Source organism: Rhineura floridana, chromosome 2 (genome assembly GCF_030035675.1).
Source record: "Rhineura floridana isolate rRhiFlo1 chromosome 2, rRhiFlo1.hap2, whole genome shotgun sequence".
Lineage (NCBI taxonomy): Eukaryota > Metazoa > Chordata > Lepidosauria > Squamata > Rhineuridae > Rhineura > Rhineura floridana.
The window spans coordinates 188,457,888-188,485,195 of NC_084481.1; the positions used below are offsets into that span (position 1 = coordinate 188,457,888).

Sequence of the window (27,308 nt, forward strand, 5' to 3'; positions counted from 1 at the left end):
TGGACAGCATCATCCACATGATTGTAATAGTCTCCTGCAAAATCAGAAAGAATTCCTACTGCATCCATTCTGCATTTTTGCCTAACACTGTGAGGTAGATAATTTACTTTACAGAGTTTACTGGGCCATCAAAAAATAAAATATAGGATCCATCCTCACAGCTGTGATTACTTGCAGCTTGAATGATAGATTTAGTATGTTTATTGTTCTAAAGACACAAGTTCTTTCTAGGAGGAAGAGTGGGATATAAATTTAATAACTATTTATTAAACCAATATTTTTAATGCTTTTTTAAGAAGATGATTTGTTTTAAAGTCTGTTTTTAAGATGTTTTAGAGTATTTTTAGTGTTTTGTTTGCTGCCCTGGACTCCTACAAGGAGAAAGGGCAGGATATAAATTTAATAAATAATAGCTCTAAACAATAATAGCGTTCCCCAAAGAATCTTGGCAAGTGTAGTTTGTGAAATGTGCTGAGAGTTGTTAGGAGACTCCCTGTTCTCACAGAGTCACAATTCACCATATGGTTTAACAGACTGTCCCTCCTATGAGAATTATATTCTATGAGGGGAATAGAGGTCTCTTAACAACTCTCTTCACAAATTATACTTCCCAGGATTTTTGGGGGGATGCCATGGCTGTTTAAAGTAACCACCTCAGAGAGGTTTGGATGTGATGTATCTTCCCAGCCTCTGGCTAAGTGTAAATGATTTGACCTGGTGTACTTACTTATATTTGCTGAGGGTAAGCCCTTCTGGTATAAATGAAGCCACGATAAGTTATACTGGTGTAGAAGGCAAAAAAGGAGCAGGGAATGGGTGTGGTGCTGGGGGAGGGGTACAGAGGAAGGAATAAATGTCATACTGCTTCCTAACCTCCTTCATTCACTGCTCCCACTCAGACTTTGGTGTAACTTACATCCCCCAAAATGCAGCTGTAACTAAATTCATTCAGTCAATGGGGGGCAGAAAATGGAGGTGTGCACTATTCCCCTCCTCAACAAACCTGGCCACACATACCCAGGGCAGAAACAGCTAGGATGCAGTGTCATTTACACAGGAGACAAGCTGGCATATCTGTCTGGTTAGGATTGCTCCATCTGTTTTATGATTGACTGCATGCCAACATGATTTATTATTTCATTTATAAATATCTTCCCATGAAGCATTCCAAAGCAATTTACAATACAGTAACATATGTAAGACAGCCACATATATAAAAATAGAAGACAATTGTATATATAAAACAATTATAAAAGCAGTTTAGAACAACAACAACACATACATAAAATCAATTCAAATCCAAAGCACATATCCACTGGGATAAATCAAATAGCATTGAGGACAAAATGGTGCCCTATGGAACCTCATAACACATGTGCTAGGGGTCAAAGAGCACTCCCCCATTGCTAGTTGCTGACTTGACCATGCAGGTAGGAATGGAACATTTGTAATACAGTGCCTTTGATACCTGTCCCACACATTCAGTCCAGGAGGATACCATGGCTGATGGTATCAAAAGCTGTTGAGATATCAAGTAAGAGGGCTGCACTCCCCTCCCCCAATAAAGGTCATCCATCAGGGCCACCAAGGCTGATTCAGTCCCAAAATCAGGCCTGAACCCAGAGTGAAGTGGATTCAGATAATTGTCATTATTCTATGTAACTTTCTTGGCATGGTGGTTCTTTGCAACACAGGGGGTGCAGTTATCTGTTTAAGAAGAAAAAATACCCCTCAAGCAATTCAACAGTGAGGTGTCTAAGATAGTTCATATATAAGGCTTAGAGACGTTTACAAAGGAACTCAATCTGTTCCTAGAGAGACGTGGTGAAATCAGTTAAAAATAGTAATATCATGTGGCCATTATGGTATCAGATTGGTAATTTGATAAGGCAGCATTCCATCGTAAAGCAAGCAACCTGAGATCACACATAGTTTGAGGCTTTACTATGAGGGACAAGGACCTAGTATCTAGATTTTATCATTCAATTTCATACAGGCTCTGTAGATGGTTTACAGCAAGTTTGGATAAATGGGTTGGGGAATAGAAATTGATGAACAATGGGCAACGATGTGGGACAAGTTCCCATACAAATCTCAGCCAATATCAAAGAACTGTTGCTAAAACTTACAAGAATTGTATTTAATGTCCCTCATCTTGTTTTTAAAAACTGGCTTCAGCAATGTCCTGGAAGGGCTGCACTGACAGTCTCCTTACAGCATATAGGATAGACATGCACAAAAGTATCAACATCCTGCAGTTTGAGGAAAGAGCAAAAAGCAAAAACTACTACCCCACCAATCACAAAAACCATGAAACAGGCACTGTTAAATCTATTCTTGAAGGATCATATAGACTGAAAAAACAGGCCACTAATAGGATATCTTTTGGTGGCAGTCAGAGTGATTATTACAAAATTTTGGAAAAACTTAAAGGAAGCCAATCTCTCACTGATATGATAAAGTGTGGCAACTAGCCTTAACTGAAAAGTTTATGCAAAAAATTAAGAATAGCTTAAAGAAAGAAATACAAAGGCACTTTTTCAGCTGACTGTTGGAGTTTTATTTCTTTTACGAATAAGTCTAATAAAAGAGTTGTTCACAAGATGTTTTCATTATGGATAATGTAATACTGTAATGATGTAATACATTTTGTTTTGTAGTATGTTTCATAATTCTTGAAGTTTTTGTATGAAGTTATGTAAGTGACTGCCTCTTCTTTGGGAGTTTCAGTGTCTTTGGGGTTTTCGGGGGGGTATATTGTTTCTGAAAAATACAATAAAAATTAATAAGAAAGAAACCCCTGAGCCACATAGCTTATAGAGCAGTGGCTTTCTGGCAGGATATAAACATGGATAACCTGGAACTGCATCTTTACATGCCAATTTGCTAAGAATCTAAACTCTTAAGGCTGCAATCCTAATACTTGCCTGGGTGTAGTGATCACCATTTAAATCAATGGGACTTGCTTCTGAGTAGACCTGTATAGGATTGCATTGTAAAAATGTCCTTGTGGACCATGCATATAAGCTTCGACACTCCTTGTGTGGGTGGGGCATAGCTACTATAAAAGGTTCCCAGGAGATAGGTTGCTGTTGCTTACCAGGAGGGGAGGTTGGTGTGGTCCAAACATTAGTAAAGCCAATCTGGTGCTCCTGCTGGTGTGTTTGCACCATTTCCAGCTTGTACTTCTTGGTAAGCAAGAGTCGTCCACCTGCTGAGAAGCCAGTGTAGCAGCTATGTCCCACCTTGCAAGCTGCTTCTGATGAACCTTAGAGTTTGCGAGCCTCTACATCTGCACGCTCCTACCACTTACAAGTTTTCCCAGTTGGAGATTTTTGTTCTCTGCAAGTTATTTTGTTGGTCTTCTGGATATATTGGAATTAAGAACAAATTGGCTGATCAGATTACCAAGATGGCCATCCAACATTCTGTTAGGCATTCAGGGATGCTGTTTAGTGATTTTACTCCAAATTTAGATTGCTGGTGTTCTGGGAAACAATAAACACTGAGCCCAAACGAATAAGCTGATAATATCCAAATTCATCATTCAAGAATGGCTGACAGAAGTTTATTACATTTATATACCACCTTTCCTCCAAGGAGTTCAAAGTGGTGTACATGGCTCATAACAACCCTGTGAGATAGGTTAGGCTGAGAGACAGTGACTCACCCAAGATCACCCAGTGAGCTTCATGGCTGGATAGGGATTCAAACCCTGGTCTCCCAGGTCAACTGTCTACCACTCTAACCATTACACCATCATGGCTTGCCAGTTGTCATTCAATAGGACTGGTTGAAGGAGGCCTCATCACTGTGCATGCCTGCTAGCATTTTTCGCCTAGTTAAATGTGTTGTGCAGGTGACTACACTTTTTAAGTGTTTGCCAAAGTTTTCTGCAAATACAGCCACTGATGTGGACCATATATGCCTACATTTCTTTCTTCACGTTATCAATACAATTAGCCAGCTGATCTCTTTTGGAGACCCTGGAAATGATGAGTCCTGGGTGCTGGCAGGAAAAAAAGGTACATATGAGTAGAATCTTAAACTGAACTGCCTGAAGTGTGCTTAATGTAGGCATGAGGGAGTGGAGATGCTGCTGTGTCATAAAACTCGTACTCTACCTATCTCCAGCAATTGCTCCATGATTGTACTTGCCTTGGGATTGTTCCACGCAGCAAGTTAATCAAGTGCAGCAATATGGAGTCGCATCTACCAAATTGCTTTCTTCATGCTGCTTCTGAGCACTGGCAATGTTATTTTGATACAGAAAGATCTACCACAGCAGAAACATATTTGTGATGAGATGTTGCACACAAATGATTCTATACTGCACATTTCTTTTTCACATAGTGCAGGATTTAGCCCTACCACCATTATCGGTAGACAAAAAAACCCAAATCCCGCAGGGTACGTGGCGCTGGCCAGGACCACTCACAGCAGACTGGAGGCCCCCGGAACTTGAATTTCGTCCCTTTTCCACACACCCTTCCATGCAGTTTTTAAAATAATAAATATCTTATTTCTCTTTCGGAGATTGAGTCTGCTCCAGAAAACACCAGCACAGATTCCACAAATCAGTAGTAAAAGCTCAAAAACTTTCGTTTTCCTAAAATATTCCAAGACTTCCCACCCACCTACAGTGATCAAAGACCCATCAGTCCATGTGGTCAGTTATCCTGCCTCCTCCGCTTAGTAACAGCCTTCCACCGGCTCTCCACAGCAGCTGCATCACCGTCTCTTTAGGGAATAATTATTACTAGCCATAGCCATTCCGCTCGCTCACACTGTGGGCTTTTGTTGTGCCGGCCTGAGCACAGAGATAGGAAAATATGGTGGTATCAAAGCCTGTTGTAAGGACATGGAGCTTCTTGGTTCCTTTCCCTCTCTCCCCTCGGGCGGAAGTGAGAGATGCCTAGAGAAAACAAGGGACAAAACCAAGCTTTAGCTACAATTGGGCTGTGGCATGTCTGCCCAGAAACAAAAGGGTGCAGCAGAAAGTCTTTTTTCACGTGCAAAACAAATTGTGGAAAATGTGGATATTTTCTTAACTAAAGTTTTTCTTTTTAAAAAAAAGGTTTTGTAAAAATGGTATGCCTGTATCAATTAGATTTCCTTCCTCAATGCGCTTCCATGCCAGCAGTGGAGCAATCAACCTGGGAGTGGGGTACCACTTTCATATCTCTGAAGGCCTTGTCCACCAACTTCTCTAACTTTATTTTTATTTTATTTATTTATTTAATTTAATTTATATACCGCCCGAAGCCCGAAGGCTCTCTGGGCGGTGTACATAAAAGGTAAAAGCAAGGACAATATATAAATACAATAAATACCATAACTCAAAAAACAAAAACATACAAACAATACAAGAACCAAACAACATCCTGAATACAACATAGTAATAAAATACTATAAAAATACACTTTAAAATGCCTGGGAGTATAAAAAGGTTTTCACCTGGCGCCGAAAAGATAGCAGCGTCGGCGCCAGGCGCACCTCATCGGGGAGACCATTCCACAGTTCGGGAGCCACAACCGAAAAGGCCCTATTTCTAGTCACCATCCTCCGAGCTTCTTGATGGGATGGTACTCGGAGGAGGGCCTTAGATGTTGAGCGCAGTGTACGGGTAGTTTCATATTGGGAGAGGCGCTCCACCAGGTATTGCGGTCCCATGCCGTGTAAGGCTTTATAGGTCAAAACCAGCACTTTGAATTTAGCCCAGAAACAAATAGGAAGCCAGTGCAGACGGGCCAAAACAGGTGTTATATGAGCGGACCTTCTGGTCCGCGTCAACAATCTGGCCGCTGCATTCTGGACTAACTGTAGTTTCCAAACTATCTTCAAGGGCAGCCCAACGTAGAGCGCATTGCAGTAGTCCAATCTAGAAGTTACCAGAGCATGAACGACTGAGGCGAGGTCGTCACTGTCCAGATAGGAACGTAGCTGGGCTACCAATCGGAGATGGTAGAAAGCATTCCGTGCCACTGAGGCTACCTGAGCCTCAAGAGACAGGGAAGGGTCGAAAAGAACTCCCAAGCTACGAACCTGTTCTTTCAAGGGGAGTGTAACCTCATCCAGAACAGGGTAAACATCCACCATCTGGGCAGAGAAGGCACTCACTAACAGCGTCTCGGTCTTGTCTGGATTAAGCTTCAGTCTGTTAGCTCCCATCCAATCCATTATCGCGGCCAGGCAACGGTTTAGTACGTTAACAGCCTCACCTGAGGAAGATGCAAAGGAGAAGTAGAGTTGCATGTCATCAGCGTACTGGTGACAACGCACTCCAAAACTCCTGATGACCGCACCCAGCGGCTTCATATAGATGTTGAAAAGCATGGGGGACAGTACCGATCCCTGTGGGACTCCACAATGGAGAGTCCAGGGTGTCGAGCAGTGTTCCTTTCTTGGCAGAAGTGAGGAACCTGTGGCCTCCGGATGTTGTTGGAGCTGTTGGGAGTTGAACAGCTCCACCCAGTGTGGCCAATGGCCAGGGATGATCGGAACTGTAGGCTGACAACATCTGGAAAACCATGGGTTCCCCACCCTGTCTTTAAAGGAATATCATGCAGCATATCTGTGCAGCAATCAGAGTCATAATGTGGTGTAGTTGTGAAAGTGTTGGATTGTTATACCCTTGCAGGCAGTGTGCTGCAGTGGTTACAGTGTCAGATTTAGACCTGGGAGATCAGGATTCAAATCCCCAGGTAGTCATGTAATTCACTGGTTGACCTTGGGCCAATCACTGTCTCTCAGTCTAACCTACCTTGTTGTGGGATTAAATGGGGAGAAATAGATCCATATATGCTGCCTGGAGGAAAGTGGGATATAAATGTAATATTTTTTAAAAAGTGCCATCCTATACTAAGCTGTTTAAATCACTCCCTTCACACCCGTTTCCCGGCCCGAATCTAGTGTCAATAGCTTTCTGTTCCAATGACTTTTGCAGCCAAGGATGTCTTACGTTTAACGTTCCATCACTTCTTTTTTCACGCGAAGTCCTACTTTAGGTAGAGCAAACGTCTGTGGCTGCAATCCAGTAATGTCTACTCACAAGTCAGCTCCATTGGGTTCAGTGGGACTTACTCCCGGATAAGTGGGTATTGGATTGTAGCCTTTGCTGCTGGTTTTTCTTGCCTGCGGAGACCAGCAGGCGCGCCGGTGCTGCCTCTGCTACGCTCAAATCCGGGATTCATCCACACAGCCCCTTTCACTTCCGCCCGGAGGGGAAAAAAAGTCTCAAGGATTCCGGAAGTTGGTAGCTTGTGTTAGTCTAATAATTATAAGTGTACGGTACTGAGTAGTGCCTGCTCTTTCTAGAGACGTACCCACGCAGAAGGAGTTTCTTCTGCCTTCGCGTGTGTTTGGCCAGCCCTGGGACGTACCGGTGAAACCAGCAGGTAACGGTAGCCTTTCACCGAGGCTGGATCCCAGCGCGTAGTGTTGCTTTCCTTTGAACGGTTAGGATTGTTTACTTAGCACTTACGCGGAAACTCCCGCAGCTTTGGCTGAGACCATGGAGCGGTTGGCAGAGCCTACGGGGATGGGAATACCAGAGGAAGCGAATGGGCATGGAGGATGTCTCTGGCGCTGCTGCCCTTAATAACAGTAATAATGAATAATAATAATAATGAATGTGAATCTGTAATCTCTTCTTGATTTTCATATTGTATGGTATTTTTCCTGCCAAATGTGCTCGCCGTTAGTCTTATCCTCCACAGAGAAATATGTTTAGGCGGGGCTTCCTGGACTTGGACTGATGGTAACTTGGGTTACTTCAGACTCGAGACTCTACAGTTTAGAGTAAGGCTGCAATCCAATAACACTTACCTGGGAGTAAGTCCTGTTGCACCCAATGGAGCTTACTTCTGAGTAGATATGTATTGGATTGCAGCTTAAGTTTTGAAGGGTGCTGTGCTTTAATAGTACTTTGGTCACAGAACTGAAGTTGAAGTGGCTTTGCAAGAAAGTAAAGAAGAGATATTTCTTTCCCCCCCAGCCCCCCCCCAGTTATTTTAAACTCTGACTCTTTAAGGAATGGTGATTTAGATGCTACCTTTCTACCGCACAAGAAAACAATGCAGCTCCGAGTCTAACTTGATAACAGATTTATAAAATCTAGTTTGGAAACTGGAGGTGCATAGGTTTGTGAGATGGTGCTCCCCTCCCTTTTTATGTGATGCCACTTGGTATTAAAAAAAATACATTTTTAAGATGTTTTATTTTAAAAATGTTTTTAAGTTGTTTTGTTTTTGAGATGTTTTAAGATGTTTGTACTGTTTTGCCCTGGTCTCCTTCTGGGAGGAAGGGGGGAACACACAGAAGTTTAACAAAATAACAATAATAACAGCAACAATAATAGTAATAATAATCATACAAAAATATCAGTATCTCTGAATTGTTTCCTCCCACTTAAGACCAGAAGCTGAATTTCGTTGAGCAGTGATTCCACTGTTCTGGTTTGCTTGATAAGAACATAGGAGGAAGAACAAAGGCCCATCTAGTCCGGCATTCTGTTCTCATGGCCAACCTGTTCTCATGGCCAACCAGATGCCTATTAGAAGCCCACAAGCCGGACATACAGTAATAGCTCTTTCCTGCATATGGTTCCCAGCAAGTGGTATTCAGAGGCATCGTGTCTCCGATACTGGAGGTAACATATAGCCATTACGACCAGGAGTCACTGATAGCATTATTCTCCATGGGCTTTATTGGCCACCAAAACATTATACTGATTAGTAGAAGGCTATTTGAAAGCCTTCTAAATTAAAACTCAACTCTATCTGCAGTCAGATTTGACAGTGTCGTGTGGGGACAACAAAGTGGAGTCAGGCAGCACTTAATTCCAAAGCCAAGAGATAGTCGCCAAAGTCCAAATGGTATGCTTCTCAGTCAAGATGCTGCTATTCAAAGCCACCTGAGAGGCCACTTTAAAAGCTACTACTGCACATATAGAAGGTACAACATGCATGAAATGTCCATACTGTGTGTTGCAGAAGGTTTTTAGTATTATTATTTTCTTGTAGTGTTGTACTTGCTGGAATGTTATTTTCTCTGGCACCTTTGAGCATTTCATTTAGTATTATTATTCTGTTTTTGTATGTTAAGAGACTGTATCTGGGTCTGAGAGACCCTTCCAGATGGTATTAGTTGCTGTCATCAGGTTATTGAAGAGGATCAAAGAGGCCCTCTTAGAGGAAAACAACTTAGTCTTAGAGGAATGGGAAAGAGGTAGAGGACAAAAGAAACCACATTCCTTTTTTAAAGGAAAGATGTGGTTTAACGTATAGGATAAATCAGGCAGATAAAAAATGCTATTAAGTTGCCAGTTAGCCTGATCAGTTTTAATTTCTTGAAGGAGATGCTGCCCTCTGTGTTGCTGGAATAATAATATAGTTGCTGCAGATCCAAAGTACCACTAGTAGATCACAGGCATTTATTCAAATACGCTGTTATAGAGAGATATTTTGCATTTTTCCTCTTCCTGCCCTCACTCCATTACATAGTATGTGGAGGTCAAATAGAGAATCACAGTGTGTTGTGCATCTCTCCTGGCCATCTTAAAAACAGGTGTCTCGGTTGAGCTGGTGTTTGAACATTATGTTCTGAACATGTATGTGTTTCTAATTGCATTCTGGTATGCTGGTGTTCTAGAGAAATACTGCATTACAAAAAAGCCCACAAAATCACAAGAAGCTCAGAACAATTAACATGCGCATTGATATTATTTTTGCTAAGCCTGGCCAATTAAAATACTACAGATAAACTCATTCTCAAAGTGAGACAGGTGTCCTTAAAGACCTGAATTTGGTGGTACAGGCAACATGTTATGAACACTCCTTCAATCATATTTTTGCATGCATGTCTAACCTGGAAAAAAAAACCTCATCTGCCACTCCCAGTTGGTGCTAAACATTGTATTTTGAAAGAGTAGAAGATCAATAAGCAACTCCTTATTTTTCACAGGCCTTCTATTTCCATGTTTTCCCTCTCTTATGCATCTTTAACTGTTCTGTGAATATAAATGGTTCCTTCTCTTTCATTTTTCTGCCTTTAGTTAGACATATACAAGCAGGACTTTTACAATCTTTTATATTGTTTTTTAGTTAATTTTGGGGAGGGGTGAACATTCCCCCTCCTTTGATTCAAAATATCTTGCCAGAATAAAGTCTGGGAATCCAAGTAATTTTAATTTGAACTAGGGTTGCCAGGTTCAGGGCCTGAGACTGATCCTGTATCTTTAGGAGAAGAGAAAGTCAGCCAAGTGCAGGTGTTCTTGCAACACTGTAATGGGAAAAACCACAAGGTGAAATTCTCCTTCCCCCCTGCACAATTTTAAAGATACAGAAGACCTCTTGGAGGCCGGGCCTGGCAACCAAGAGGTCTTCTGTATCTTTAAAAGTTGTGCAGGGGAAAGGAGAATTCCACCTTGTGGTTTTTCCCATTACAGTGTTGCAAGAACACCTGCACTTGGCTGAATTTTCTCTTCTCCTAAAGATACAGGATCAGTCTCAGGCCCTGAGCCTGGCAACCCTAATTTGAACAGAAAGAAAGTTAGGTTCCTCATTGTGGTCATCCATCCATCAGTACATTGGATAAGGATCAGAATTTCTGTAGGTGTCAAATGACTATTTATTTATTTATCACATTTATACCCCGCCTTTCTTTTCATGATTGAAACCCAAGGCAGCTTACATATGGTTCCCATGTGGTCTCCCATCCAGGCACCACCTGACCATGCTTAGCTTCAGCAGGGAGCTGGTCTCATGTGCCTTCAGTCCATAGCCTGGGACTAGATAATGGTTTGTTGTCCCTCCCATCTGGATTATCATTTTGGCAATTGCAGATGTCAGATAGAAGAAAAAAGGAACATGAGGTCATACAGGCAATGATAGGTTAAGACTTATTTTGTCTTTCCCCTATAATTAGGAAAATTTGTCTTATTGTTCTGGTTTAAATTTAGTGTGATCTATGGGAAGGGAGAATTACAAGGGAATAAATACCATTAGTGCTAATGTTTATATTTAGCCCACATGCTCCTGTAAATATGGATTCTTTGACACTCTTGGTAGATACTGGGGACATTTATTCCTTAATCTCAATCACTTGTTTTAAAGGTTGCATGTGATGTCAGGTATGGGACAGTTAAAGACTGGGCTGATCTAAGAGGGGGTTTGCAAGTGCCAACAATTAGCTGATCATTAAGGCTTGCAAAACCTTCTGCACCAGGCTCTGCAAGCAGTAAAAACAAATTTTCCTAAGTACATGAGTTAACTGCGACAGCCTTGCGAATCAGTTAGGGAGGCCTGGCAGACCTAATTAAGCCCACCGGCTAGTGGTTCCTCATTGCTGTCCCAGACATCATAGGCCTAATATCCTATTACAGCCTTCCCTAAACTGATGCCTTCCTGATATTTTGGGCTACAACTCCTATCAACCCCGCAAGCATGGCCTGGAGCTGATGTGAGTTTTAGTCCAAAACCTATGGAGGGCACCAAGCTGAGGAATCCTGCCCTTTTGTAACTAAACCTAAATATGTGAAGCAGAACAATCCTATTGTGTGTGTGGGCTCCACCATATTCATTGCCCCACCATCTCACTGCAGCTGCAGCAGGAGGGGTCATGATTTTCCCCCTTTTAAAAACTTTTCCCTGTTTCCTTTTCCTCTCCTGTTGCAGAACTTGCAAGGAAATTAACTGTGCACACTCTAGGGCGGGTGTAGTTTGAAGGACACATTTTTGAAACTAATCAGGGGAAACGAAGGAGACTGGGATCCTGTGGATTAAAGCCTACCCCTGGAATGCCCTGCTTCAGGTCCTACCACCAGTAGAAATGCTGCAGTACTTGTGTGGCCAGGTTGCTTTCCATGGGTACATCTGGGATGGAAGTGCTGACCGCAAATGGACCTCCCTGTCCCCTGGTAGAATAATACTTCTGCCACACCCTATGGCTGTTCAGCCAGCCTCTGGGAGTGGGGTAGAGAGTAGGATTGTTCCCAAGCAGCTGAAATAAATCTACCTGTTATCCCCTGCCTCATTTTCCCTCTCTTCCTCTGTTTTCCTTGTCTCTGTCTTTAGGTTGTAAGACCCTTACAGTAGGGACCTATCCTCTCATTCTTTGTAAAGCACCATGTACGTACAAGGCACAGCATATTATAAAAGCATTTTAAATAAGCACAAACACTGTTTGGTGCACTTCATGCCTCTGAAACTTGTTAATAAAAATTTGAATAAGTAACTTTGAAACTCACAAAATACATATTTTTGTTGGTAACTTGGAATTTGACGTTTGTTTATTTATACAATTATTTTATATTTTGTATACATTTTATTTTTCAAGAGCCAAAATCCAAAATGTGCTTTTAAACATCAAAGGTAAAAATTAGATTTTGAGGGCAAGGAATTCAAAGTTGGATTTTTGGGGCCCAAATTTTATAATTTCAGATTCAATTCTACTTCAGCTAGGCCAAGCAAATATGGGAATTGAGTTCTGCACTGCACATTTAACATCCAAAGAATTCAGTTCACGTGCTGTTTCATGTTGTTTCCAAACTTTATTCTTGTACAAAATTACATCATCAGTTGCAATAATCTTTTGAGAGGCATCAAAGCAGAAGCAGAATTTTGTTACCTTTATAAATCACTGAAATTATAAACAAATGTGAACATGTATTTTGCTTCTCCTACTCATTAGGAGGGGCAAGGAGTTATGGAGGACTTCTGGAAATCCTGCTCAATCCATGCTTTGGCTTCTTCAAATTCAAGAGACTTTACCTCTCTTCCCTTCCAATTTCAAGCCTAACTTTCCACCTTTAAGGACTAGAAACTTTAAAATAAGGAAGCGAGTTTATCAGGATGTGCCTATTTATTTTATGCAACTTTTCTACATTACTGTCTACAAAGCAGCTTGCAATAAGACTTAAAAATGTTAAAAGTTAAAAGAATTCTCTGGGCGGGGGCAACCTTAAACAATAACAGACACTAGATCACAGAACACCATTAAATTCTGTTTAGCTGGTGCGCAATATTGTAAGCCTTCCTTAGCGCTGGAAGTTCTCGTGAGTCCCATTGCTCCACAAATTGACAAGAGTCAACACTGCTTGGCCTCCTCCCAACAGGTAGCTCCTCTCAGGATTTTTCCAGCCTAGCCTTTACTTCTACAACATTAGTGCTTGCCCCAAGTAAAGAGAGATTCAGAATGCATGATGACTAGAAAACGAATATGACATAGTAATATTTCATCTCCCTTTCATAACAACCTGCAGGTCCCAAGACAAAGGATTCTGGTTTCCTGCAAACCTTTTGGTCTTATCCCAGCCCATCTTCTTGTGGGTTATTCCATGGGGTGTGTCTGTTCCTTTTCCTCTATAAATTTCCAGTGCCAAAATACTTGCATTCTCCTGCTTTCTTTAAAGAAATAATGCTGTGCTCATAAGTGCACAGAGTTGCACTCTTTAGCACAGGGACAGGGACCCTGTATCCATCCAGATGTTGTTGGACTCCAACTCCTCTCAGCCTTGGCCCCCAAGCTCAGTAATCAAGCATGAAGGGAGTTATAGTCTGATAACATCTGGAGGGCTACAGGTTCTCCATCCCTACTTGAATAGTTTGTCTAGTATGTGTTAATGAAGGACTAAGATGGTTCATGTCCTCTCGGGATAGATACCTTAATTTTTTTAAAAAAATGTTTATTATATTTAAGCATGAATATGCTAGGATGAATTCTAAACAGTATTGGGTCAGAATGAGCAGAGCTCTACCACAAATGTAAGCAGTCCTTCCATTAAAGGTTCTGTTGGATCCAAGCCTCTTCAGCACATGGAAGTGGAAGCATGACAATTCCCCATGCCACCTCTGGAGCAGATTTTTGGAAGGTGCAAAGGGACTGCAGGAAGAAACCGAAGGCAAGACCTGAAAGCATCTCTGTTTTATGAATGGCATTCCTCTTGCAGAACTTGGGATCCAATCCATTCATTTTTAAACTATTGCATTCTAAAAGTTTTTCCCTATATAGAAAAGTCTAGTGTCATGTCAATAGAAAGTTGCACAGTCTTGAGATTTGGTAAACCTTAAGAAGGAATCTCAGTATTTGTACTTAAAAAGGTAGAGTATAAATCTTTAAATGCCATGCCAAGATGAGGAGCTTCCACTGAGGTAATCTTTCTGTTCTTCTGTCTTTCAGAATTGCCCTGGAGTGCTATCGGTTAGGGCTGTGCACAGCTTCCCCATCGTTCCTGTGGTCTGATCTGGGGGACATCAGGCCGAACCGCCTTGCATTGACCTGAGGACCATCCCCAGTCCTGAATAAGTTCAGGGCGGGGCTAACATTTAATTAGGGTTTTAAAACCCTAATTAAATATATAGCTGGGAAAGTGGTGGGGGAAGGAGACGTTGCATCTCCTCCCCCCCCCAACTGAGACAAGGGCCAATTCTGTAGGGTGTTGTGATGCCTTCCCCCCCCCCGATCAGTGCCTTGAGAGAGGCATTGTTTTGGGGGGCATCCCACTACCCTGCAGAATCAACCCTTCTGCTGAACAGCTGTTGAATAGAGGGGTCAATCCTTGCAAATGGAGCATCACCCACACCCTGCAGAATCAACCCCTTGATTCTGTGTGGGTGATCCTCAGCAAGTGATTTTCCTTTCAGAAAGTTACTTGCGGATCATCAGCCACACCCCTGCAGTATCACTCCTGGAGGGGGGGAGGGGCGAAGCTGGGCCTACCTTCTCCCAAAAGACACAGCTGGCGATCCAAGGTAGGTCTTGGCCTTTTCGTGGGGCTTGCCTGCCCTGCCTGGCTCTACTTCTTTCCTGATACTCCTTACAGCCATGGTTTGCTCTGGGTTATCCAACTCCACCTGTAGCAATCTGTGGCTGTCTGAACTAACTTGTCCAACACCTGAATACCTCCGAATAGGTCTGATTTGGCTCGGGCCTCAGTCAAATCCAGTTCACAGCTCTACTATTTGTTGATCTTTGGGGCTTGTAATGTATCTTAGCACTAAGATGGAGGAAAGAAAGGTGGTGTCCTAGTTTGTAGCATATACAAGTTTGGGCCCTTATCTTGCATAATGGTTGGGCAAAATATTGAAAGCCCAAACACATGCCTTGTGCTTCTTTCACCCTAACCCTGTTGGAAATACAGTTGTAACAAGTGACATGGCTTCCACAGGCTTTACAACTCAGTGTTAAGTCTGCAAAGAAGTGAATAATGATCACAGGGCTTGAATCTAAAAAGAGAAGGTCTTGGACTTACCACATGGAGAAGGCAAAATTGTTCTGAGTTATAGTGGCAATGTGGTCATTGAAAATATATGCCTGAATGGTCAGAAAGTAAAAGGCAGCACTTCTACCCACCCCAGTGAGAGAAAAAATCTTGATTTTTTACTATACAAGTAGGCAGAGGGCTTGATCGGCTATCTCTTGCTCTGACTGCTCTTTAGAGATCTTCTCTGTGTCGCAGAGTGGCGAAATTGGGAATGGAGAAACTGAGTGAGCCTTTGTCTGTTTGAATCTTTGCTAAGATTACACCTTCCCTGTGAATTAGTCAGACAGAGACTTTAAGCTTTAAAATAAGAAATAACTACTTTATTCTGGAAGTATATACTTGATGGGAAAGAGTTCTACATCTAGCTAACTAGCTAAGTTGGAGATGCCAACACTAAGCCTAGAGTTTGCCCTCATGCTTGGAGGAGAGGGAGAGACAAAGAGAATATGTCTGCTCTCCCTCTCAAGAGAAAGAAGGACGGAGGAGATGTGGTCAACATCCTAAGCATATCAGTCTAGCAGGAAGGGAGAGTCAGCAGGAGATCAAAGGATATGTATTAGCCTAGCAATCAGGAGGTCTCCTCCAGAGCTTGGAAAAGTTACTTTTTTTGAACTACAACTTCCATCAGCCCCAGCCAGCATGGTCACTGGATTGGGCTGATGGGAGTTGTAGTTCAAAAAAGTAACTTTTCCAAGCTCTGGTCTCCTCTCTAGCTATCCTTTTTAATCCCATGCAGCCTCCACCCACCAGTTGGAGTTGAACCACATATTCCAACACTGAAGATTAGACAGAACACTTTCTCGCTCAACCAGATTTCGGGCTGTCTGGTCTTTTTCTGCAGCTTCCTGGGTTGGATCTGGGCCCCATGATAACCACCCCGAATTAGAGGCATATGTCGTCATTGGCCAATAACCCAAAGCAGCACTATTTTATTTAAATATTAAATGGGGTAGGGAACCTCAGGCCCGAGGGCTGAATATGGCCCCGCAAGCCTTTCTGTCTAGCCCTTGGGACCCTTGCTGGCACTGTTTTGCAACTTCCTTGAGTATTTTGGCATAGCTAAAATGTGCCCTCAAACTGATAATGCTTCTTGCTAGCCTGGATGGGAACAAGAGGTAGTTAGGTGTGTGCGTACGTGTATGTCTAAATTAGCCTACTGCAGAAAGGTTAAATTACGTTAATTGTTCTGCCCACTTTTGCCTTTGGCCCTGCCCACGACTGGCATGCAACCCCTGGAAAAGTGTCACGGGGGGGTGTCCTTTAGGCTGAAAAAGATTCCCCACTGCCATCTTAAAGACTTGATGCATATTACTCATGTGGTTTGGGAATTACTTTTCAACCTGGACAGAACGAGGAGTCATCTGTGAAGACCAGAATAGTGTTTATTGTATTAGTCCATAGAACACAGCAAATAGATATGTGAAGGCCCGGGAAAACACCAGAAAAACTGGGGGTGAAAAGTTTTTCCCCTTGTGTCCCTCCCCATGCTTTCAGGGAAAAAATGGAAAAAATCGTGGGGATGACTTCCCCTCAAAAAACATTTCCAGCTTTTTTCTGAGCCTTCACATCTCCAATAGCAAGAATCATCTGTGGAGAAATGGGAGTATTTATTTGGTGAACTCAAGTTATGCTTGGTAGTAAGAATCTGTGAGGTCTAATAGCACAGGGCAGTTGTTCAATACAGGCAAAGTATATTTGGACAAGACAGCAAGATAGCTCAAGCTGGCATTTGACAAGTTCTTGTCTGAAAGTGAATGGAGCCTGCGGTATGTAAAAATACAGCCAAGATGGATACAGTTTCCCTAATGTGGTAGAGATCAAGCATAATCATTTCCACTTACTTGTTTATGTAGCTAAGAAGCCACTATCCACTCGCAAGAGGGAAATACCCACAGGTTTAGGGAACCCCGCATTTCGCAGAAGTAGAAAAATAGCGGGGAAAATGGATTCTGAAACATTATTGGCAGTACAGTGACTGACAGCAGGGTGGGGGGAGGGTAATGGAGGAGAGAGGGTGCAATAGAGTGACTAGAATACTGAAGAGGAGCACTCCATGCTGCAACATTTTTGTTGTACATTCCACTTACTTTGTATCTAATAAGTGTAACTTAGCACAGAATATAATAGCTTTTGTTGCACACTGCACTTGTTCTGTATCTAATAACTAACTTAGCACAGAAGTTTGGTGGTTGTTATTATTGGTAATAAGGTGCCAATGTGTAGGGACTGGGATATATTCTGAAAGTACTTGATGTAGCAGCCCTGCTGGTGCTACATAGGTTTGAGTCTTGTCAGAGCCTGGATGGGAGCTGTTTGGAAAATGTGTGCTTGCAACTTTGATAGATATTTATCTCTTAGTATGTTGAATATTAAAATCCTATTTCAGTCTAAAGTATTGGCATCAGTATTTCAAAATTAGGCAATTACATAGAAACCATCCCTTGGTTTACATCTGTTTTAATCCATTTGATTGTTACTGCTGCAATTTTATATTTTTTAAGTTGTGAGCATTTAGTTATAGTAAACATAGGGAAAGTTTAAAAAGCGCACAAAGTATTCTCATGCCAAAGATTTCTATGATAGAAAAATGAACTATATTATACAGACACAAGAGTGACTGTATACTATAGCCAGCATGGATTTTTCACATTGTGTAATGTTAAATTGAAAATACCCGCATGCCATTCTGCTGCTTCCCATAAACTCATTTCAAGACAAACCCTTACAAAACTTGTAGTCCTGAACTCAGAAACACTTGGTTAACAACCTTCTAAATGTTCATAGCGATAGACAAAACAGTCGGAGATAATCTAGAGTTCAGAGTGTAAAAAGGGGGGGGGGAACCAGACCCCTGTCGGACTTTTTTCTGTCAGAGTTCTCATAATCTGTTGAAATTAATTAAAAATCAGCCATGTTCAGAGTACCTGTAATCCTATTACTGACCTTGCCCCATACTCTGACATTCATCTTTTGCATTTTAAAAGTTAAAAAAAAAAGCCTAGGTGATTTTTAATTAACTTAAGAAATTTAACACTAAAGTGAATAATAAGCCCAGGCCTGTTCAGTAAGAACCAACTGCCAGTGTTCTAAAAGCCAGATTCACAGCTGCTGGGCTTGGCTAATCAGGCGGCCACACCCATGTCAGACCTTTATTTCACTTTATTTTTATTTATTTATTTCATTTTTAAACCGCCCATAGCGAGTGGTTCTCTGGGCGGTGTACAAAAGATTAAAATACAGAATATCACAATAAAATCAACCTACCAACAGTAAACATAAACAGCAAACAAAAAAAGATTTAAAATTATAACATTAAACGCTTAAAATGCCTGGGAGCATAGCCAGGTCTTAACCTGGCGCCGAAAAGATAGAAGCGTCGGCGCCAGGCGTACTTCTTCGGGGAGGCTGTTCCACAGTTCGGGGGCCACTACAGAAAAGGCCCTAGATCGAGTAACTGTCCTCCGGGCTTCCTGATGGGTTGGTACCCGGAGGAGGTCCTTAGATGCTGAGCGAAGTGACCGGGTCGGTTCATAGCGGGAGAGGCGTTCCACAAGATACTGCGGTCCCACGCCATGTAAGGCTTTATACGTCAAAACCAGCACCTTGAATCTGGCTCGGAAACAAATGGGTAGCCAGTGCAAACGGGCCAAAACAGGTGTTATATGCGCTGACCGGCTGGTCCTCGTCAGCAGTCTGGCTGCTGCGTTTTGCACTAGCTGAAGCTTCCGAACTGTCTTCAAGGGCAGCCCTACGTAGAGCGCATTACAGTAATCCAACCTAGAAGTTACCAGAGCATGAACAACTGAGGCGAGGTCATCCCTGTCCAGATAGGGGCGTAGCTGGGCTACCAACCGAAGGTGGTAGAACGCATTCCTTGCCACCGAGGCCACTTGAGCCTCAAGAGACAAGGAAGGATCGAAAAGAACCCCAAGACTTTAGACTTTCATGGCTTCCCCCAAAGAATCCTGGGAAGTGTAGTTTGTGAAAGGTGCTGAGAGGAGACTCCTATTCCCCTGAGAGAATGGTTAACAGTCAGCCACTCTGATTGAAGCTCTGTGAGGGGAACAGGACATCTCCTAGCAACTCTCAGCACCCTTCAATAACTACACTTCCCAGGATTCTTTGGGAAAAGCTATGACTGTCTAAAGTGAAATAAAGCTCTGGTGTGGATGTGGTCAGTGACAGCTTTGGTTTAAATTTGGGTGGGAGACTACATGTGCCTGCTGTAGAAAAAATAAAAAGGTGGGGGAAACGCTGAAAAACAATGATACTGTTCACAATGTTTCCTTTTGGAAAGGAAAAGGGCTTCCCCTCTGCCCAGTGCCCACCCACCCAATCTCCCCCATCCGTGCCCTCCCCCCTGCCCCTGCCCAGTTTCACCTATCCTAAGTGTGACTGCACAGGAGTAAATCCCATTGAACTCAAAAAGCATACAAATGATGAAACCTTCCATCCTATCCCCACCCTCTTGCCCCTTCCCTCCCCCTTCCTTTGCCCCTCCTCCCACCCCTTCCAATCCCCTCTTTCCTCCTCCTCCTTCCCCTCCCCTCTCCCCTCCTCCTCTCCCATGGTCAGTTTTACCTATCCTAACCATGATTGCATGGGAGTAAATCCCACTGAACTCAATAAGCATGCAAATGATCAGATCTGCCAATTCTCTCCTTTCTCTCTCCTCTCCCTTCCCCCTCGCTTCGTCCTCTTCCCCTGCCCACTCCAGCCCTCCCTCCCTCTTCCCCTCCTCTCCTCCTTGGTCAGTTTTACATATGCTAAGCATGATGAGGGAGCCACAGCACCTGATTGTCCTGATGCTCAGACTATACTCTGGACAAGAGGCTACTGTAAGGACAGAATATGCAGAAACCAATTAGTTCCCCATCAGAAAGGGTGTGATACAGGGGTGTATTTTATCACCCTATTAATTTAATCTATACACAGAACATATGTGGAAAACAGGATTGAAGGAGGTGTGAAAATTGGAGGGAGAAATACCAATAATTTAAGATATGCAGACGATACCATACTCTTAGCAGAAACCAGTAATGATTTTGAAACAAATGCTGATGAAAGTTAAAGAGGAAAGCACAAAAGCAGGACTACAGCTGAACATCAAGAAGACTAAAGTAATGACAGCAAAAGATTTATGTAACTTTAAAGTTGACAATTAAGACATTGAACTTCTCAAAGATTATCAATACCTTGGCCCAATCATTAACCAAAATGGAGGCAATAGTCAAGAAATCAGAAGAAGGCTAGGACTGGGAAGGTCAGCTATGAGAGAATGAGAAAAGGTCCTCAAATGCAAAGATGTATCACTGAACACTAAAGTCAGTATCATTCAGACCATGGTATTCCCGATCTGTATGGATGGATGTGAAAGCTGGAGAGTAAAAAAAGCAGATAAGAGAAAAATCAATTCATTTGAAAGGTGGTGTTGGAGGAGAGCTTTGTGCGTACCATGGGCTGCAAAAAAGACAAATAATTGGGTGCTGGGACCAGGGCTGTGGAGTCGGAGTCAGGAACAATTTTGGGTGGAGTCGGAGTTGGTAGAAATGTACCGATTCCGACTCCTTCATAAATGGCAAGTGTATATTAACTAGTAATAACAAATTTACTGTAGTAAAATGGTACCACAAGGCATTTCATCACCACCACGTGAATCCAGAGCTTGGAAAAGTTACTTTTTTAAACTAGAACTCCCTCAGTAGAAAAATAGAGGAGTCGGAGTCGAAGGTCTGGCGTACCAACTCCACAGCCCTGGGTAGAACAAATTAAACCAGAACTGTAACTAGAAGCTAAAATGATGAAACTGAGGTTATCATACTTTGGACACATCATAAGAAGACATGATTCACTAGAAAAGACAATAATGCTGGGAAAAACAGAAAGTAGTAGAAAAAGAGGGCCAAACAAGAGATGTATTGATTCCATAAGGAAGCCACAGACCTGAACTCACAAGATCTGAACAGACGCTCTTGGGGGTTGCTGATTCACAGGGTCGTCATAAGTTGTAATCAACTTGAAGGCATATAACAACAAAAAAGCGTGATTGCACAGGAGTAGATCCCACTGAACTCAACAAACATTTATTTATTTATTTATTTATTTAATTTAATTTATATACCGCCCTAAGCCCGAAGGCTCTCTGGGCGGTGTACATAAAAGGTAAAAGCAAGCACAATATATAAATACAATAAATACAATAACTCAAGAAACAAAAACACACAAACAATACGAAAACCAAACAACATCCAGAATACACCATAGTAATAAAATACTGTAAAAATACACTTTAAAATGCCTGGCAGTATAAAAAGGTTTTCACCTGGCGCCGAAAAGATAGCAGCGTCGGCGCCAGGCGCACCTCATCGTAAATGATCAAACCTGCCCTCCTCCCCCTCCTGCCTGCTCCCATTCCCCTCCTTCCCTCCGCCCTTCCTTCCCTCCCTCCCTCCTCCCCTACCCCTACCCCTGCTGTTCCTCCCCTCCCCATCCCCTGTGGTCAGTTTCACCTATCCTAAGCATGATTGCAGGGGAGTAAATCCCACTGACCTCAGTAAGCATGCAAATGATCAATCCATTCTCAGCAAACTTGCACAGGATCCCTTTTCTTACCTCCCAGATTTAAAAACAGAGAAATTCACTAATAGGCAAAAACCCTTGTGGCTTAAGAACGTACCTATAGCCTACAGATATTTCTATCAAACTTTAAAAGCAGGGAGATTGGGCAGCTTTAGTGTATGCTCCAGGTGAGCAGGAGACCCGACCTCCTCTCTGAGATATTGTACTGCCCTACAAATTGGTCAGAATGCAAACACAGTTTGGGTTGGTTTTTCACAGTCCAATCCACTTCCTGTGTAGCTTGGAAGAATTGGGTAACGTGCCTCTCAGCATATGGTGAGTGGTGGCAACACCTGCAATCAGCCCAAATAACAGCAATGAGACATGTGCTGATCTTGTTTTTCCAGGGAGGAAGCAACATTATTGAGAAAGTTGATATAGTTCAGACAGTCACTTTAAATATGTTTGATTTATTGTGCAGTTTTAATGAAGTTTCCTATAATAAATCATTTTCTTTTGCTTCTGTTTCTGTGAATATGTGAACTACAGCAACACTGCAACACTAAAAAACTCAAAAAACTATTGTGGAATAATGGCACTGACTATTCTGCAGAATAGTTTCCAATGGACATGAGGAGTGTCTCAGTTTGCACAAGATAAAACTGCGGGGTGAAATATATTCTAACAAAATTCTAGGTGTATGTTTTTAATTGGACTAGGACCTGAGAGACCAGGGTTCGAATCCCCACACCGCCACAGAGGAAGGCAATGATAAACCACCTCTGAATACCACTTACCATGAAAACCCTATTAACAGGGTCTCCATAAGTCGGAATTGACTTGAAGGCAGTCCGTGACCACCTTTCCTTAAGTGGAGTGGTTTAAGCATAGCAGGCTGAAAACATGTATCTTGGGCAGGCCAGGTTTGTTTTTTCCAACAGCTACATTCATTGCTTAAGTAACAACATATTATAATTAGCCTAATTGTACATCAAACTGCAGCGTCAGATTCAACTGTTAATGCATCCAAAATAGAAATAGGATATAACCTCCAGTTTGAAACACAGAAGGCTGTCTTCACCATTATAGGACGTTGACCAATAAAAAGGCTTTGAAATTAATAAAAATAAATTTGACACAGATTTCTAGGATGAGTAATGAGAGAAATATAATTTTCTAGGTTAGATTGTAGAAACAGTAGTAACATAGGAAAGAAGCAAAGTAAGAGGAACACCAAGAAACATACAAAAATGTAATTCTCCATCTTTGGAGATGGCAGGTATTGCCACCACTCACCATATGCTCAGAGGCACATGCTACCAAATTCTTCCAAGCTACACAGCAAGTGGATTGGACTATGAAAGACCAACACAAATTGTGTTTGCATTTTGACAAATTTGTACGGCGGTACAATATCTCAGAGGAGGTCAGGTCTCCTGCTCCCCTGGTGCATTCACTATAGCTGTCCAATTTCCCGGCTTTTTAAAGTTTGATAGAAATATATGTTGGCTATAGGTACATTCTTAAACCGCAAGGTTTTTTTGCCTATTAGTGAATGAAAAAGGATCTAGGTCCACACTTACATCCTTGTGAAATGGACTCCCTTCTCATTTCCCTCTGCTATTTACAGGAACAGCACATAAAACTAACAAAAGTGTGCATATTGTTAGCACCATTTTTTATTGTTAAAATAAACAATAGTGTTATAATGCCAGTAGAGGTACTGAGGTGTGGCAATGTATAAGGAAGTTAAATATGTTTATTGTACATTGTATCTGTGCCTCGATATTAATTTTCTATCTTTTACTTGGGTTTCTGAATTTATTTTGTATACTAAACATATGGCAACTGATAGGATATAGAAAGCAAATGCATCATATAATATACCAGATCATAGAGAAATATTTCAGTTTGTAACTCTAGAAGAATTGATATGCCTAAATTATCTATGCTGAACATGGTAATATCTTCTTAATTTTCAAGTTTGTGTATGTCATCCTAACCCTAAAATAAAATTGTAAATTGATCCATGGATCAAGAAAATACCTACTTGCATAATTTACAATAATGTGAATAAAATGTATCTCTTTCTTTGAGAACATAATGGAACAAGCCAAGCACTTACGCTATTATGTGGTAATGCATGAAAAAATTCTATCATGAAAAATAGTGCTGTTCAGTATCGTCTATAGTACTTGTAGCCACTAGATGGAGCTATGTGCCAACAGTGTGTATCTAATCACCTTGTCATAGGTCTAGGATCACATACTTGAGGTTGCATTCCATCGAAATCAGTGAGGCTGACTTTCAGAAAACATGTTCAGGATCAAATCACATTGATGGAACAAGTGAAAATATCTGGGCCAAATAATTCAGAATTGTATTTCTTACAGTATTGTAAAGTGAATGGAGAGGGTACTTAAACACAGGTTTGTGTGTTTGTTTATGCTAATTGTATTCTGGTGTTCTACTGCATGGAACCAGCTACGCAAAATGCCCAACTTCTGGCTGAGACTAGTCAGGCCTCTGTAACATGGGACAATTAACAGTGTTCCTCCGGCTGATCTTATGTGTCTTGCATGTGTAGAAAGACACTTCGACTTGCACAGAGCAGCACTGCCAAATTTTTCTGAATTATTGTTCCACTATAGGGTCCTCCCCCCCCCATGTTGCATCACAGTTCCAGAAGGTCCCTCAACCTGAAGAGTTGCTCTTGACAGTCCAGGGAATTGTGATGGGACGATGAGCCAGGAAAGCCTGTTACATGAGCCATCACTCTTTTCCGGATCCAACTCAGCAACCTTCAATATGACTTGGAGGGTATGTGTATTCACTGAGCAGGGGCATGAAAATCCTTCCCCCCCCCACTTCAAATTTGTGTACATTCTCCAAGCTTCATATGAAAATATGCAATTGGTGACACTCACTTAGGTTTGTAATGTAATTGTTTTTTTAAAAAATATTAATTATAGTTAACTGTTGAACTTTGGGGAGGGGAAAATTAGCTTTTTCACATATGGCACATCTTTTTATGTAAAATAATACAAAACAGCTACAAAACAATACCACTTTAGTTAGGGGGAATTTCTTATTAGCAGTGAAGCATCAAAAACATGAAACTATGTCATAAAGGGAATGTCTGTGAGTTGAGGCTTCTGTAATTCATGTCTGTCACACACAATCTAGGTGACCTAGATTTGACTAGCACTATTGTAGTGTAATTATGCTCCTGAGCTATATCTGATATCCCAGAAGAAAGGTGTAAAGTTTATTTTCAAAGGTTATGGATTTGTTTGAGTCATGTCATTGTGCAGCATACAGAGCAGGAATCTGCAGAAGTCTTCACTGATATTTATGCAAGTATAAACTAACACATTCAGGCTTCAAGGAACAGTGTTAAATGCAAGGCAGGGAAAGGTAATGTTTTGACATTTGTCAAAGTAATTGAACAAAGCAACTTAGAATTCTGTTGAAATAGTACCTTTTTCCTTGTTCGGGTTGTCTTTGATGGATGAAATAAATTTGAGCTTCTCACTTGGATATTATTGGCTTGCAAAGATTAGCCACATGGATTTTCTTTTTCATTTGAACTCTGTAGTATTACACAACTCATGGGCAGGTTATAAGCGTACTTAAAACAAAATGTTTGAAGGGCCGTTCATAAAAAAGGGGGGGAACACACATGGGGAATCTATGGCCCTCAAGATATAGTTACGCTACCACCACCATTATCCCTGAACATTGGCTGTGCTGAAGGGCAATTGGTTCACCAAACCTGCTTGTATCGGGTATCAAGGGTTGGAAAGGATTCCAAAAATACTCACACTACTCCTTTTGGTAAGCCACCCATTTGACTAGAAAAGTGTTATAGCCATAACACACTATCAAACAGTCCTAATTTATACCCAAGTCAGACCCTTGCTCTGTCTGGCAGTAGCCCCTTGGGCTTTCAGACAGGAGTCTTTCCCAGCCCTATTTGAAGATGCTGGGGACTAAACCTGGGATTGAATCTGCTGCTGAGCTATGGTACTTCCTGCCTCTCTTCCCCTCATCCTCTAAAGTTTTGAAATCTGCAGGCAGGAGTTGCTGAACTAGTGACCATCCTGCCTCTCTTCCTTCCTCCAACTCACCTCCCTTTTCCCAGTTTCCAAATCTGCAGGCAAGATCAGTTGAGCTAACTGGCAGATCCGCAGTTTTCCAGCAGACTTGAAGCTAGGAAAAGTGGTACACTCTCTGTAGTCTGAAATAGTTCAGTCCATACTAGCATGTTATTTTCTTTTGTGTACCATGTCTGTCTAGTGAGTTCAGAACTGTAGCTTGCTCATGTCTGTCTTCAGAACAAATCTATCTTGGAATGCGAAGAGCTGTGTCCTATTTATGCAATCCTTAGCCATATCCTAGAACAAGCATTTAAGCTTGGATCCATCAAATTACAAGTGGAGTCCCATTTGCAGAATGAGGCTGGCCTACATCTTTTCTCCTGCTGCAAATGACTGTATGTCCTGAAAAGCCACACCTGGGGGTTGAGGAATCCTCTAGCATGGCATTGGATATCATACAAGCAATGTGGTATGAAGGTGGAATTGGCACAAATCAAGGACACCCACTATCGCTTGTAAGATTGGAATTGCCTTCTGTTCACACTATTGCCTGTTGAATTTGAGCCTAGTTTTGATATCCACTAGTGAATTTCTCTGAGTCTTCTTGGTTGGGCAGAGCTTCACAATTTTTTTTTTCGTTTGGATTTAAAAGGGTGATGATTTGCATCCTGTGAGCCCAAACAGTTTTGTGTGTCCACTTTTTGATTTCTCCTAAGTAACTTGCATGTATCCTCTTAACTTATTTTGTCACTTTAGCGCCACATTCTCTGCCATTAACCCATTTTATACCCCTGCCTTTGTTGCTGCGTAGTGATGTCATGACATTCAAATCAGGCTGTAAGTGCTACTGATAGTGGACAGGTTTTGATTAAATGAGGGTGCTAACTCTGAGAAGGTAAAGAAACAGCACAAAATAAAATAAAAAATCTCTTGCTGCACCTGATTGCCAGTGCCAGCTTCAGCATGTGTGGAAACTGAAACTATGACACAGCTAGGGCTGCCGTGTTTGATTGATCGGCTAGATTAAACAGTTAAAGCAATTTCTAATTCAATAAGAAGTGTCCTCAACCAGCAGCAACTTTTTTAAAAGTTTTTTTTCAACACAATTTGAAGGTATCCTCAGTTCATATAGCCCCTACCAAGGCAACCTTGATAAGTGACCATCCATCCTCTGCTTAAGAAGGAGAGTTTATCACTAACAGAGGAGAGTCCACAAGTTCCTAAAGCAGTCTGTTCCACTATTAAACAGCTCACCATGAGGAAGTTCTTCCTAATATTTAGTTGAAATGCTTTTTATTAAAAATACTTAGTACTTGCTGTCTGCAGTTTTTAATATCTTAACAGGCAATCTCCCTTTTCTCTGCATGAGAGGGGATGTCTCTTCCACA

General features: G+C 41.8%; 1 protein-coding gene and 1 long non-coding RNA gene across 2 annotated transcripts in view; one reads left to right on the top strand and one right to left on the bottom strand.

Moving 5' to 3' along the window:
• Positions 1–1,401: 1,401 nt before the first annotated feature.
• LOC133377494 (uncharacterized) lies at positions 1,402–7,445 on the bottom strand. Its single transcript, XR_009760721.1, has 3 exons — positions 6,962–7,445; positions 4,638–4,915; positions 1,402–2,763 (listed from the first exon to the last, which is right to left on the bottom strand). It is a non-coding gene; the product is annotated as an uncharacterized LOC133377494 (long non-coding RNA).
• The window catches only part of MIPOL1 (mirror-image polydactyly 1), a 295,370-nt gene continuing 275,267 nt past the window's right edge, over positions 7,206–27,308 (top strand). The window contains exon 1 of the mRNA XM_061611676.1: positions 7,206–7,397. The gene's annotated coding sequence lies outside the window, so the exon portion shown is untranslated. The remainder of the gene's footprint in view (positions 7,398–27,308) is intronic.